General features: G+C 31.2%; 1 pseudogene; it reads left to right on the top strand.

Annotated features, from left to right (window-relative positions):
• The first annotated feature begins 374 nt into the window (after positions 1 to 374).
• LOC141696315 (glycerol kinase-like) overlaps positions 375 to 12,592 on the top strand; it is a 49,289-nt pseudogene continuing 37,071 nt past the window's right edge.

The following is a 12,592-nucleotide window of genomic DNA, read 5'->3' as shown; positions in this document are numbered from 1 at the left end:
AATTGACAAAAATAGAAGTGGAACACCTCTCCAAGATCATATCTTGCTCATTTCTATAAGCCACCATGGTTGCAACCTTGAGTTCATAAGAACCAAGGCCTCAACTTCGGCTTTACCAACATACACACATAAAACTCACCTTAAAATGATGTTACTCCACTAAATTATGAAGTTCTTGGCTTGACTAACTTGAGAAGTGAAAGAAGATGAAGAAAAAGTGAAGAAAATGGCAAGAATGGGGGTGGGGGTGAGTTCGACGGAGAGGGAGAGAGGAGAGGAGTGGAGAGGGTGCTTCAGTGGGTGTGTGATGAAAATGAGGGCACTCACTTGGTTTTTGTCTCTTTAATTTTATTAGAAAGGTAGTGGAATGAGGAATGTACATAAATGTCCCTCTTGCTAGTAGTGACCAAAATGCATGCAAGGTTAAAGAGGTAATCTTGCAAGTTAGTGCGGTTAGAATTAACGGTCTTAGCCTTGGACTCATTTATAACCCAAAATGCATGCAAAGGTATACTAGTAATCTATAAATTAGTAAAGTTATGATTAAAAAGAAAGGATTTTAGTAAGTAAAATATAACTTCATAAATCACAAAATTAATACCATAAATACTATGAGATTTTAGAAGTTTTATAAAATTGATTTCAAAAATTTTGAACAAGAATATATTTTTAAAAGAATTTTCTAAGATCAATACCCTATTAAACAAGCCATAATAAAAAAAAAATCTAAGCTACATAAGAAAATGCAAATAATTTGATTCTAAGCCGAATAATAATCTGTCGCTTAATCGCAACTACAACAACTCAAATGTTATTTACTCGCGTAACGAAATTTGCTTGCATACGTTTAATTATACGCTTATAAATAATCTAACGATATTCGCAATGCCATACAACGAAGAATATATACGAACACATTGAATGCACATAATTTCTGGCATCTAATACACAAAAATTATATAGCACAAAACAGAATATCATATTACATTCATATCAAATATTTACAGGCGTTACATAATCTATAATGGTTCTATTAGTCATACTTTAATAACTCAAATATATATTTATCCTAACCTACACATTGGGTCTACATCCGGTAGTCCAATGATGAACTCTATATGAGCTCTTATGTAATCTCGCATCTAAACAGACTCTTAACACTCTCGTCTCTGAGTACTATAACTTAATGCTCTCATGCAATTTCTGTAACGCCCCTAAATCCGGGGTCAGGAATCTGGTTCGTCACGCAATCCTTCAATTATGTGTAACCCGCATTAACTCAATAATCCAATAATTCCGTATCACAGACCCCCAATCTCACACACTCACAAGTTATAGCCTTAGAAATGACATGCAACAAGTATTATCTGTTATTACAACTCAAATGTACTTTATAGGATCTCAAACAATTATTCTTAACCTCTACATGAAGTTACAATAATTACGACTGATATCTTATACCTATCTGATACTCTGGCCCACCTAAGACAAAGCTGCCAGAGATTCTTTCCATGATTGCAAGCGACTAAGTCCCATACCAGAATACTGGTTATCTTTTGTGTTGTTAAGAAAGTTGTTTGATACTGGAAATGCTTTATTTGGAACCATTGATAGATGGTTGATCTGGAATTTGACCGGAGGGGTTGATGGGGGGCTGCATGACACCGATGTTTCAAATGCGGCCAGGACTATGCTAATGAGTCTTAAGACTCTTGACTGGGACCAAAGGACATTGACAGAATTGGGAATTCCAGCTGGAATACTTCTGAAAATTGTTAGTAATTCGGAGATTATTGGAAAGGTAACAAAGGGATGGCCAATTACAGGAAACCCGATTGCTGGTTGTCTTGGTGATCAGCATGCAGCTATTGTTGGTCAAGCTTGTAGAAAGGGAGAAGTGAAAAGCACTTATGGTACTGGTGCTTTCATTCTTTTAAACACTGATGATCAGATGATCTATTCACTCATGGACTATTAAGCACTGTGGCCTTGAAACTTGGAGCTAATGGTTTAACAAATTATGCTCCGGAGGGATCAATTTCTATTGCCGGAGCTGCAGTCCACTGGCTCAGAGATGGACTTGATCTAATTGGTAGCGCAAGTGAGATTGAGAAATTGGCATCAGAAGTTGATTCCACTGACGGAGTTTATTTATTTTGTGCTAGCATTCAATGGCCTGTTCTCTCCCTGGTGGCGTGTTGATGCTCGTGGAGTTTGTATTGGAATTACAAGGTTCACAAATAAAGCTCACATCACTCGTGTTGTCATGGAAAGAATGTATTTTCAGGTAAAGGATGTGTTGGATTCCATGCATAAGGATGCAACTAAAGTGGAAAGTAAAAAAAAGTTTTTGCTTAGGGTGGATGGCGGTGCTACTGTTAACAACCTGCTAATGCAAATTCAGGTACTCTTCCACACTTTATAGTATATAGGTTATTGTTATATATTCCTCACTTTCTTCTGTTCTATAATTTAGAGTACTACCCTGGTCATATATCTTCACAAATTCAGTGCAATGAAAGCATGTTGTCGTATCTTTTAAGTTTCTACATTAAGTTTACTTCTCTACTGTTCTAGAAGGTAGATCAGAAATGGATGTCTTAATTTTGGTTTCTTGACTAATATTGATCTGATGATTGAATCCCAACAACTTTCACCGACTTGAAAAAAAAATATATTTTGTAAAAAAAAATCATTCCCTTTTTCTCCAGTTTCTTATTTTTCATGTGATTATTTTATATGTATTTATTGAAAGTAGTTTTCTTGGTGATACACACCTCTTTTCAAAATAATTCTTTGATTGACTTATTAGTCTGAAAATACCTTAATGGTAAACCCAACACCTAGGCTTAGGTTACGGTGTTGCATCTCAATTCTAATTGGAAGATTAGGACATTCACTGGAGCCCCCCACTTACGATAATCAGTCGTAAAATGGAAATTAGTAACCTTTCTACTAGTAGAGGATGACTTCTAAACTCCTTGTTATCACTCTGGCTGCATACGGGCTATGTGTCCCATTTTGGGTATACACACACTTCGCAGGTCCTTAGGTACACATAGTACCGTCTCCCACAATACCGGCAGTCTGCCCAATACACGAAGTACTGGATCTCTACCCCTCCCCTATCCTTTAAAAAATCCTATCATATCTCATGAACTCGAACCACATCAAAGTTCTCTAAGCGTTTTTCTTGTTGATAGGTACAGCTTATACATATATACCTCTGAGAATTTTTGGAGGAAGTACTAAGGATGTGAGTTGACCGTTGTCAGCAGATAAATAAATAAGGAGGGTTTCTTTTGAAACTATGCTCAAATATTTAAAATAAGTTGAGATAATATTCTTTGACGATCTGAAATTATTCAAATGATTTTCTGAAATTCAGAAAGTATTTTAAATCATATTAAATCATTTAATAAATAATTAATAATTAAATAATAATTATTACATAATTAAACCTCGAATAATTATATTTCAAAAGAATATTTGAAATAATATTTCTCAACTAATTTATGTTTAGATAATTAAAGTAATCTTTAATAATATAATTAATCGAGTTTGAAATAGATAATTATTGGAGAATACTTCTCCTATTTAAATGAATATCTGAAATAATATTCATTATTCGAGTAGTTAAATATAGTTGAGAGAATACGATCTTTGGAAATCGTTTTAAATCAAATTCAAGGTATTTAATACTTCGCAAGTGGACATCGAGTCCCTTGGAATAAAATAAGTGCGGACTTTTGATCGTCTAAAATATCTTCGGACTGATTCTCGGGTTTATACTTTATAAAAACTGGCTGACTCTCGGTCTTACAACTTATACATCACGCTCTACTATAGCGTTAATATTTTTAAATAAAACACCTCCGGAATACTTCCGGGTTTTCATAAAATTATACTGACCGACCCTCGGTCTAAAATAAACAACGCTACTCTCTAGTGTTATTGATTGAAATTCGGTAATAATCATATACCAAAATCAGTAACATATAGTATGATATTATATATCACAATTCGTAATATATCGTAATACCACATCATGCATATATAGCATTTATTTGAAAACAAACACAACACAACAGTTTTAAAATGTAGGGTTTGAAAACTTGCCTGAAGTCCAAGATATATTTCCCGGCTTCCTCTCGCTCCGAGTTCTCTAATCAACAAATATCATAATCTTAATCAATATTCTTAATCCCATCACCAACTCATATTTCTAATAAGTACAAAACTTCATATTTTTTAATATTCGACCGACTCAAAATAAGTATCAATCCTTGGTTGAAACGAACGGTGAAAGTGGTGTTCTAAAGTTGACTTTACCGAATGTCACTATTACGTGACTCGCACTCTAACATTTTTAATAAATCATAAAATTAATATTTTCTTACGAAACCACCTCAAGGAGCTTCCTGAGTGCTTTTAATATTTATCATTAAAGTTTCATTTTGATAAAATTAATATAATTAGGTGAAAAGCATTTCAAAAGTTTGGTCAACTACCGAGTTTTACTATTCAAACCGCTTTCACTAAATCGTTGATATCTTTCAAACCGTTAACTCAATTGATGCACCATTTTCGCGTGCGCGATCTAGACAAAATTTAGAACACATTATTGGAAAATGGTTTTCTGGGTGAAAATCCCAAAGTGGCGACCTCGGCTCCGACATTTTTATAAAATCAAAAAATTAACATATTTAGCTAAAATTTTAAAGAGGTCTTCCTCACTATATAAGTAAGTTACTAACCAAGTTTCATGATTTTAAACAATGTTTAAGGGCCTCAATTATACCCTCAAAGTCAGCATTAGGTAGCAGTTTGGTTTTCTCGACTACGTTCACTAAAACGAGCTTTTCACCTAATCCGTAAATCGTTTCGGCACAATCTTTATATGGTTGAAAACTAGAAAACAAAAAATTTATATCCTGTCCAGTGGTGTGTAAAAATATTAAATTTACAGTTCTTGTTTCTTGCTTAAAACAGTCCTAAATATAAACGGACATTACGAAGGCTATACACGTAACGATTCCCGGTTTTAACTACTCTAATTTCTTTGACAAAGACTCAAACACCAATTCCTTCATATTTCTTGAAGGATCAGTCCCTAAAATATATTAAATCATCACCAATATCAAACCATAACAATTAACCATCCAAAACCAAATTTTTATAATCCAAACTCAATGAACCAACATGTACTTAAACATAACTCAAACTTAATCTTATAACTCAAGTAAATTAAAGGGTGGATGAAGTTTATAGCTTCCTTGAAGCTTATTAATACTTAATAAATTTCTAAGATCCTTGATGTAGCCTTGGTCTAGCTTTATGATCCTTAACTTCCATGAAAAATCAAGAAAACAAGTTAGTGATTTTCGGAGTTACTATTCACCCTCAACTTCAAACATTTTTATAAAATTGAAACCTTCATGGATGGGCTTGAAATTTATGCGTCACTTAACCATGATATGAAAGAGGTTTGATAAAATTCTGGTGATTTTAGAATGGGTACAATGTGAGTTTTGAAGTTTTCTTTCCTCCTTGTTCTTGAAAATCAGCATTGTTCTTGGAGAGAGAGAGAGAGAGAGTTGATTGGTTTGGCTTCCTTTGGAAGTATTGGATGATATTTGTCATATGTATTGTGTATGTATAAGGTGTGTTCAACAAGATGCTTCTAATTCAAGCCTAGGTATTAGCTTGCACACCACACTTGACTAGGCATTTTATTTATAAAACATGAATTCTTATTTTAAGAAATGTTATCTTTCACCTAATTCTTAATTTATTTAGCTAGATTGGATAATTTATTGCTAATTAATTTGCATGGTATTTTCATGGCCTTGGTTTGTTTATTTATTCGCTTACATATTAGCTTGGTCGTTTATTCGTTTTCGTAATAAATCTTCGTAAGCGATTCACGGGATAAATCCTTTCTTATAAATCCTTTATGCTTTGAAACCTTGTACTTGGATTTTAATTTATAGAATTCTAAATTCTTAATCGTAATGTGATTCTCGTATTCCTCGGTAGCCCGTAAGATAAGGTCATTTTACAAAGTTCGTTTCCTCCGAAAACGAATGGCTTTTACATACACTCATTGGTACGTATAATCACAATATAAACTCGGAATCTTAAATTAAAAACTCGTATATGGTGTGGTTGTAAATGTTTTTATTAAACCGCAAGGTTACTATTCATAAAGGTCTTTTATCAATGTCAAAAGTTTGGGTTTTACAGAGACAACACTGTAATATTTTAGTTTAAGACATTTGGATTATTAATGTTTATGTTCTATCAATTATTCCCTTTATAATTTATTATATCTTAATTTACTGCGATATAATGTTAGATTAATAAATATCCTTGGAATATGATATGCATTCTATATCTCTAAGTACGTGACTTAGAAATGAGATTATGAGAATAGTATCAATATTAGGCTCCTAGTCGAGTATTATTATTAAGGGACAATAATAATGTATTATGACTGGTATGTTTATTGACTGATGATCACATATCATTGATCATGTGACATACATACTCTACTACTACTATGATATTTAATTAAGTATAAAAGCTTATTCATAGATTACAGTAAGCATGACATACTAATCATTTAATAAAGATAACGATTACAGTAAGCATGACATACTAATCATTTAATAAAGATAACTTAAAATCGTTCCCACACTAAGAAACGCCACATGTCTGTGTATGAAGCAACGCAACTATAAGTCTTGATAATATTACAGAGTTATCATCAACCAAGTTCTCTTTAAGTACTCTAAAGTTACTATTACAACCCAAAAGTTCATATTTTTGAATCATCCATTTCCAATCCTACCTTTTGGTCAATTACATGCACAAACTGCTGCCTATAGTCTTGCCCTAAACCACCGGTCTGCTTACGAGTGATCTGAATAAGTCTCACCATATTCTGATTTCGATGTAAGGTTAAATCAAAAGAATTGAGCATAAATCCCGACAAGTGCATATATAATGTCAAAAGTAAAATAGATATGATAGTATATAATAAGATTAAGAATATCATAGTATAATCATCAATGAATAGGCACTAATATGAATTAATGAAGAATTATAAAAACTGAACTCAGCGCTACGAGTAAAGTTGGGTGATCAGCTCATGACAGAGATCTGAACCACATATTCAATGTGTTTCTCAATTGTACGGGATCCTGAGGCACTATTGGCCCAATAAGATAATAATTTAAAAAGAACGGAGACTCGATCAATATAGTTTTCATTTTAGTTTTTAGAGCAAAAAGGAGTTCAAAGTTAATCAATTGATGTTCGAATTCAATATCGTGTTTAAGCATTAAGGCATAATCAAACTTTCTCAACAAAGGTTTACTACCTAAAGGAATCAATGTACAACTCAGAATATCTATCGACAATTGTTTAAGGATTAAGAGTAGGGATTCTGTTTAAGGGAACAAGGTATTATGGTTTAAGCGAGGGATAATGTTTTCAAGTATAAGGGATCAGAATAAGTTAGGGTATTATTACGCGATGAATAAATAAAGTTGATTGTCTCGAGTTTTTAAGTTAAGATGTCAAGGAATTCATAATTCAAACATATGCAATTAAATGGACAAGTGAGTTTGTACACTTTTCTGGATATCGAGACTGTAAGGCTGTCGCTTAACTCATCTGAGTCCTACTTTCCAAACTTCCTGTGCTTACCTATATATAACAATAATATTCGTCAATACTCTTTCCAATTTCTACCCATTTATGGTAAATAAATAAATAAATAATAAATATAAAATAATAGTATAAAGAGTAAATATGTAATTATGTATTTTATCAATTTCGAAAAAAGAATTCATCAATATGTAATACACATAGCACGTAATTCACTTAAGACATAAGGTAATGTATATATATATTGACTCGATTATACTACTTATCTAAGACTCCTAATTAACACGTTAATACATACAACACTTTATTTCACGTAATCATGAACTTACACATATGTAAGATTGAACTATCACATAACATCGACTTTTTACTTTATAAATTCTAACAAAATTTCGGCATCACCTCTACGCATATACTACTAACCCATTTATTCAACAATCAACCACAATTTATTGTCTTTAACTAAAATCAAGTCTCTCCATGAAACATAAAGTCAAATCAATCATAAGTTCAACATGCAACTAACTAAATTCACTTAATCATCAATTTGCACTTAACTTAACATTGTATCATCAAATTTAAATCGAAAAACATAAATTGAACTTAATAATCAAATCTGAAATCTCTCAAGCTATAAACCTTTAACAAGAACCATAATCTCAACATCAAAATCATACCAACACACGTCACATAATACATAACACGATTTCGTACCAAAATCGTAAACTAACGAAACTTAATTTTATAAAAACTGAAATTTATCAACACAAGTATAGGGATTAGTTTGTTTCGATTGAAGGACTCAATTTCAGCATCTCCCACCATCAGTTCACCGGAGTTCATCACCGGTGGCGGCAAAAATCCGGTGGTGCTCAAAAATTGGGTTTCCAACTCCGATTTTTCACCGATTAGTGATTATAAACTAGTGTGTAACTCAAAATCATCAAGAAATCAGGATTTAAGCATCAAAAACTGGAAACCCGAAGCAAAAAGATGAACAGCAGCATCAATGCACACACAAGTACATAACAAGTCGGACATCGCTCGACCGGAAAGCCAAAATTGAGTTGATTTTGGCCCAAATTAAGAGAAACTGAGCACAATCGGTACAAAAAGAGAGAAGCGGACAGAGAGAGAGAGGGGAAGAGGGAGAGACTCGACCGCCTGAACAAAAGGAAAGAAAAGCCTCTTGGGCTTTTTATGCCTAAGGGGTATAATTGTAAATGCACAATTCAATACACTTTTCCCTTTTTTAATTATTATTACATATATATATAGATATATCATATAATGTATTTTGATAAAATAAAATATGGTGAATAATGAAATTAAATCTCAAAACAACATTTAAAATTAAAAAACACCTAATTAGTAATCTCCCCATATTTTTAAAATATTTTATCTTTAATAATGAATTGGATATACATTTTTAAAAATTAATCTATTAAAATAATTAGACTTTGTAAATCCACTCGAAAATACCATAAGTCATAAATAATGAAAGTGTATATTTTTAAAAAGTCCTATGTTTAGCAAAGAAATTTATAAAATAAGTCTAATCATTTTTAAATATTTAGAGAATTTTATAAGAATAATTTAATACTAAAAATCAGAAAAATTATTCCAATATCAACTAAAATAATTCCAAAAAATTCTAAATCATATAAGAGCACATATGCAGCTTCCACAGAATAATTATCAGTCATATTATCTTTCCTTCCACATGTACTTATAAAACAGAATAATGTAATATCTTATATTTTCACACATTAATCAGAATATATATATATAGAGAGAGAGTATATATATGCATATATATATATACACACACACAGAGAGAGAGATAACAAGGTCGTTATAGATCATAGGTATATTGATACTAAAGTAAAAAAATACAAGCACATGTAAATGTACATGTTGCTGGATATACCCATTTTGAGAATCTACATGTCTGTTGTTTTATAGTCCTTATACTTGAAATCATTATATTTTTATACGAGAATTAATATACTTTGATTATATTAAAAGTTGATTTGATATAATAGTCTACTCATTGATCAAGTAAACATAGATTAAACTATAATGAGTATGACACATTACATGTCTCTAACTTAATTTATAATATGTGGTTGAAGAGATTATATTACTTTGTACATTATTCACAGAAGGTTTAATCGATCACAGATTTAACTATATTACTTGGGTAAAAATGATATGTTACTAGATGTCGCTCATTATTTACGATTTTAAAATAGATTTTAAAATTCGTTGCCAGCGTAATAATAACCTATAGGGTCACACACAAAAAACTCTTGAACGATTATTTAATTTAAATTGGATTTAAATTAAATTAAATTATTATAATATTAAATAAATATGACTAAATTAATTAGATAAATAACAATAATCAAATTTACTAATTTTAGTTATGAAATTCAGTTGTTAAATAATTAAGTGGGACTTAATTATTATACAAATAGGAATTTTGAATTAACAATAACCCTTAATTAGTTAAAAGTTATAATTCATTTTCTACTTTTTATATAATATCTCATGTGGTTGATTATTAAGATAAGACTTTGATTAAAAAACCCTAACCACCAAGGGAGAAGATGGAGAGAGAGGAAGAAGAAACTACTTTGTGTTATTATACATCTGATCCTTAAGTTTAGGCATTCGTGTGGATATCGATAGAGCGTAGATCGCAAGAGCGGGATGTGTGGTGATTAAACAAGCTTTGGATCTCCATTAGTCAATCAATTTGTAATGATTCTTAAGGTAAACAATATGCTCTACAAATTTAATGTTATCAGATTTAATTTCGAATTATTTAATTTTCGTTATGTTTTGTTTTTATTATTAGATCATGATGGGTATTATATGGTAAGATCAGATTATGTGTTCTAACATGTTCTTATGTGTTAATTGAGCTTGGTGGATGGTCATGGCTTATGACCCTTAGGTTAATGATTTTTGTTTTTAAATACGGCTTGCATGTCGTTTTGATCTTGTAATTATTAAATCTCGAATGTAACTCGAGATCTTCTTGTAAGTTCATTAGATTAATTTGTTCTTTTTATTTCATTAATCTAATGCATATGAAGACTTAAATATCAAACAAGGGAAGTCCTAAGGATGTCATCGAATGAAACAATACAAAGAGGAGACAAGTCAAGAAAGAAGACATGTAATAGTTGGCTTGTATTTATTTTATCACTTTAGATTGATCTAGATCTTTATCATTAGCTTGATGAAGATCACATAAGATGAAGACATAACCAACCACATTTATTTTACTGCACTTAAAATATATATGCTCATATTATGAATGTATGTGTAGAGTAGTTTAATAATGCATGCTTAATTAGATTAAGGATGTATGTATTAGATAGGACACCCATGCCATGATTGCTTAACAAGATAAAATCTGTAACGATTCAAGATTTTAAAAATGAACAAACAATTATGAGATTTTTGTGTTTAAGAAACACGAAGTAAAATATGAATTTTCTTTATTTTAGACATGGGGCAATTTTGTCAAAAACGGGTTCATTGAACTTGTAAGACTGTGGTTTTTAAGCGAGACCGTTGTGACACCCTCACTACCTGGAAATTAAACCATTGACGAATATTGATTTGAAGTATTTTATTCATGGAAAAATTTATAATCTTTTTATGATGGGATCATGATTGTTTTAAAAATTTAACAAAACCCTAAAGGTAATATTAAGTTGATCAGATGCCTTCTAATATTTCTAATGCGTTTACCAAATCCATAAGAGTGGGTTTGCCAAATTGAAGTACTTCCATCTATCGTGAGAGATGCGTTGAAATGTATTAATACTTTTTTACTTTTGGATTTGATTTAACTAAGTTACCGTAATAAGATTGTGTACATAGAGGCATGGAGTTTGGCAAGATTTATTAGATAAATAAGAAAAATGTTGTTCCACCAAACTATCCAAGAGTTATATAGTTGATATAATTGACAAATTTTGTCTACCTAAATAATCATATTTTAAGAGAAAAGCCAAAATTGACCTAATGAATGGTGAAATATGGATCTTGGCTCACTAGAAAGGATATAGAAGATATTTTTTTCGAATTAATATTTAGGGTTGTTGATTTGATAAAAGTAGTGGGAGATATATATTGTGAATATATATATATGAATAATCACTTGAATATATTTTAATTATCATTTGTAGACTAATTCATTTAATACATTTTAATATTATGGATATAAAATGACAAATAACACAAATAACTTCTCTATGCAATAGTCCTTGAGAAGGACAAGCTAGCATGAAATAATTTTCTCGACTGACATAGGAACTCGAGGATCGTCCTCGGGTTCAGGGATATCAGTCAAACCCATTCTTTTTTCTTCTAGCTGAGAATGAAACATGTGCCAAACAAAATGCTTATAAGAAGCAAATTGATTATGCAACTGATGTTTCATGTCTCATGCTTGCAATTAGTGTTGAGCTTCCGAAGCAACAAGAGCATATTGATGAATATGATGTGATCAAGAATCTTCAAAGGATGTTTGAAGGATAGGCACGTCAAAAAAGATTTACAATGATTAGGAACTATATATTTGCATAAAAGGGAGAGTGAGATTCAGTTGGACCACATGTTCGATGATAGGTAAACGTACCTTGATACTCCCTCCTTTTCAAAATAACTGTCCACTTTTGAGGAAAAAAATGTTTCAAATTAGTTGTCCACTTACACTTTTAATGTCACTATTCAAATTATAAAGTTTAGTTTATATTTTCAAGATGAATTATACACCACACACAATTATTGTATCATTTATTTCTATTTCCAAGACTAACTCTCTACCATAAATAATGGTGTAGTTAATATAATCAATGCAATAAATATGATAACTAATATAATTATTTTAACAATG

The sequence above is a fragment of the Apium graveolens genome, chromosome 2 (assembly GCF_009905375.1).
Source record: "Apium graveolens cultivar Ventura chromosome 2, ASM990537v1, whole genome shotgun sequence".
In the NCBI taxonomy this organism is placed as follows: Eukaryota; Viridiplantae; Streptophyta; class Magnoliopsida; order Apiales; family Apiaceae; genus Apium; species Apium graveolens.
This window is presented reverse-complemented; position numbering and strand designations above follow the sequence as displayed.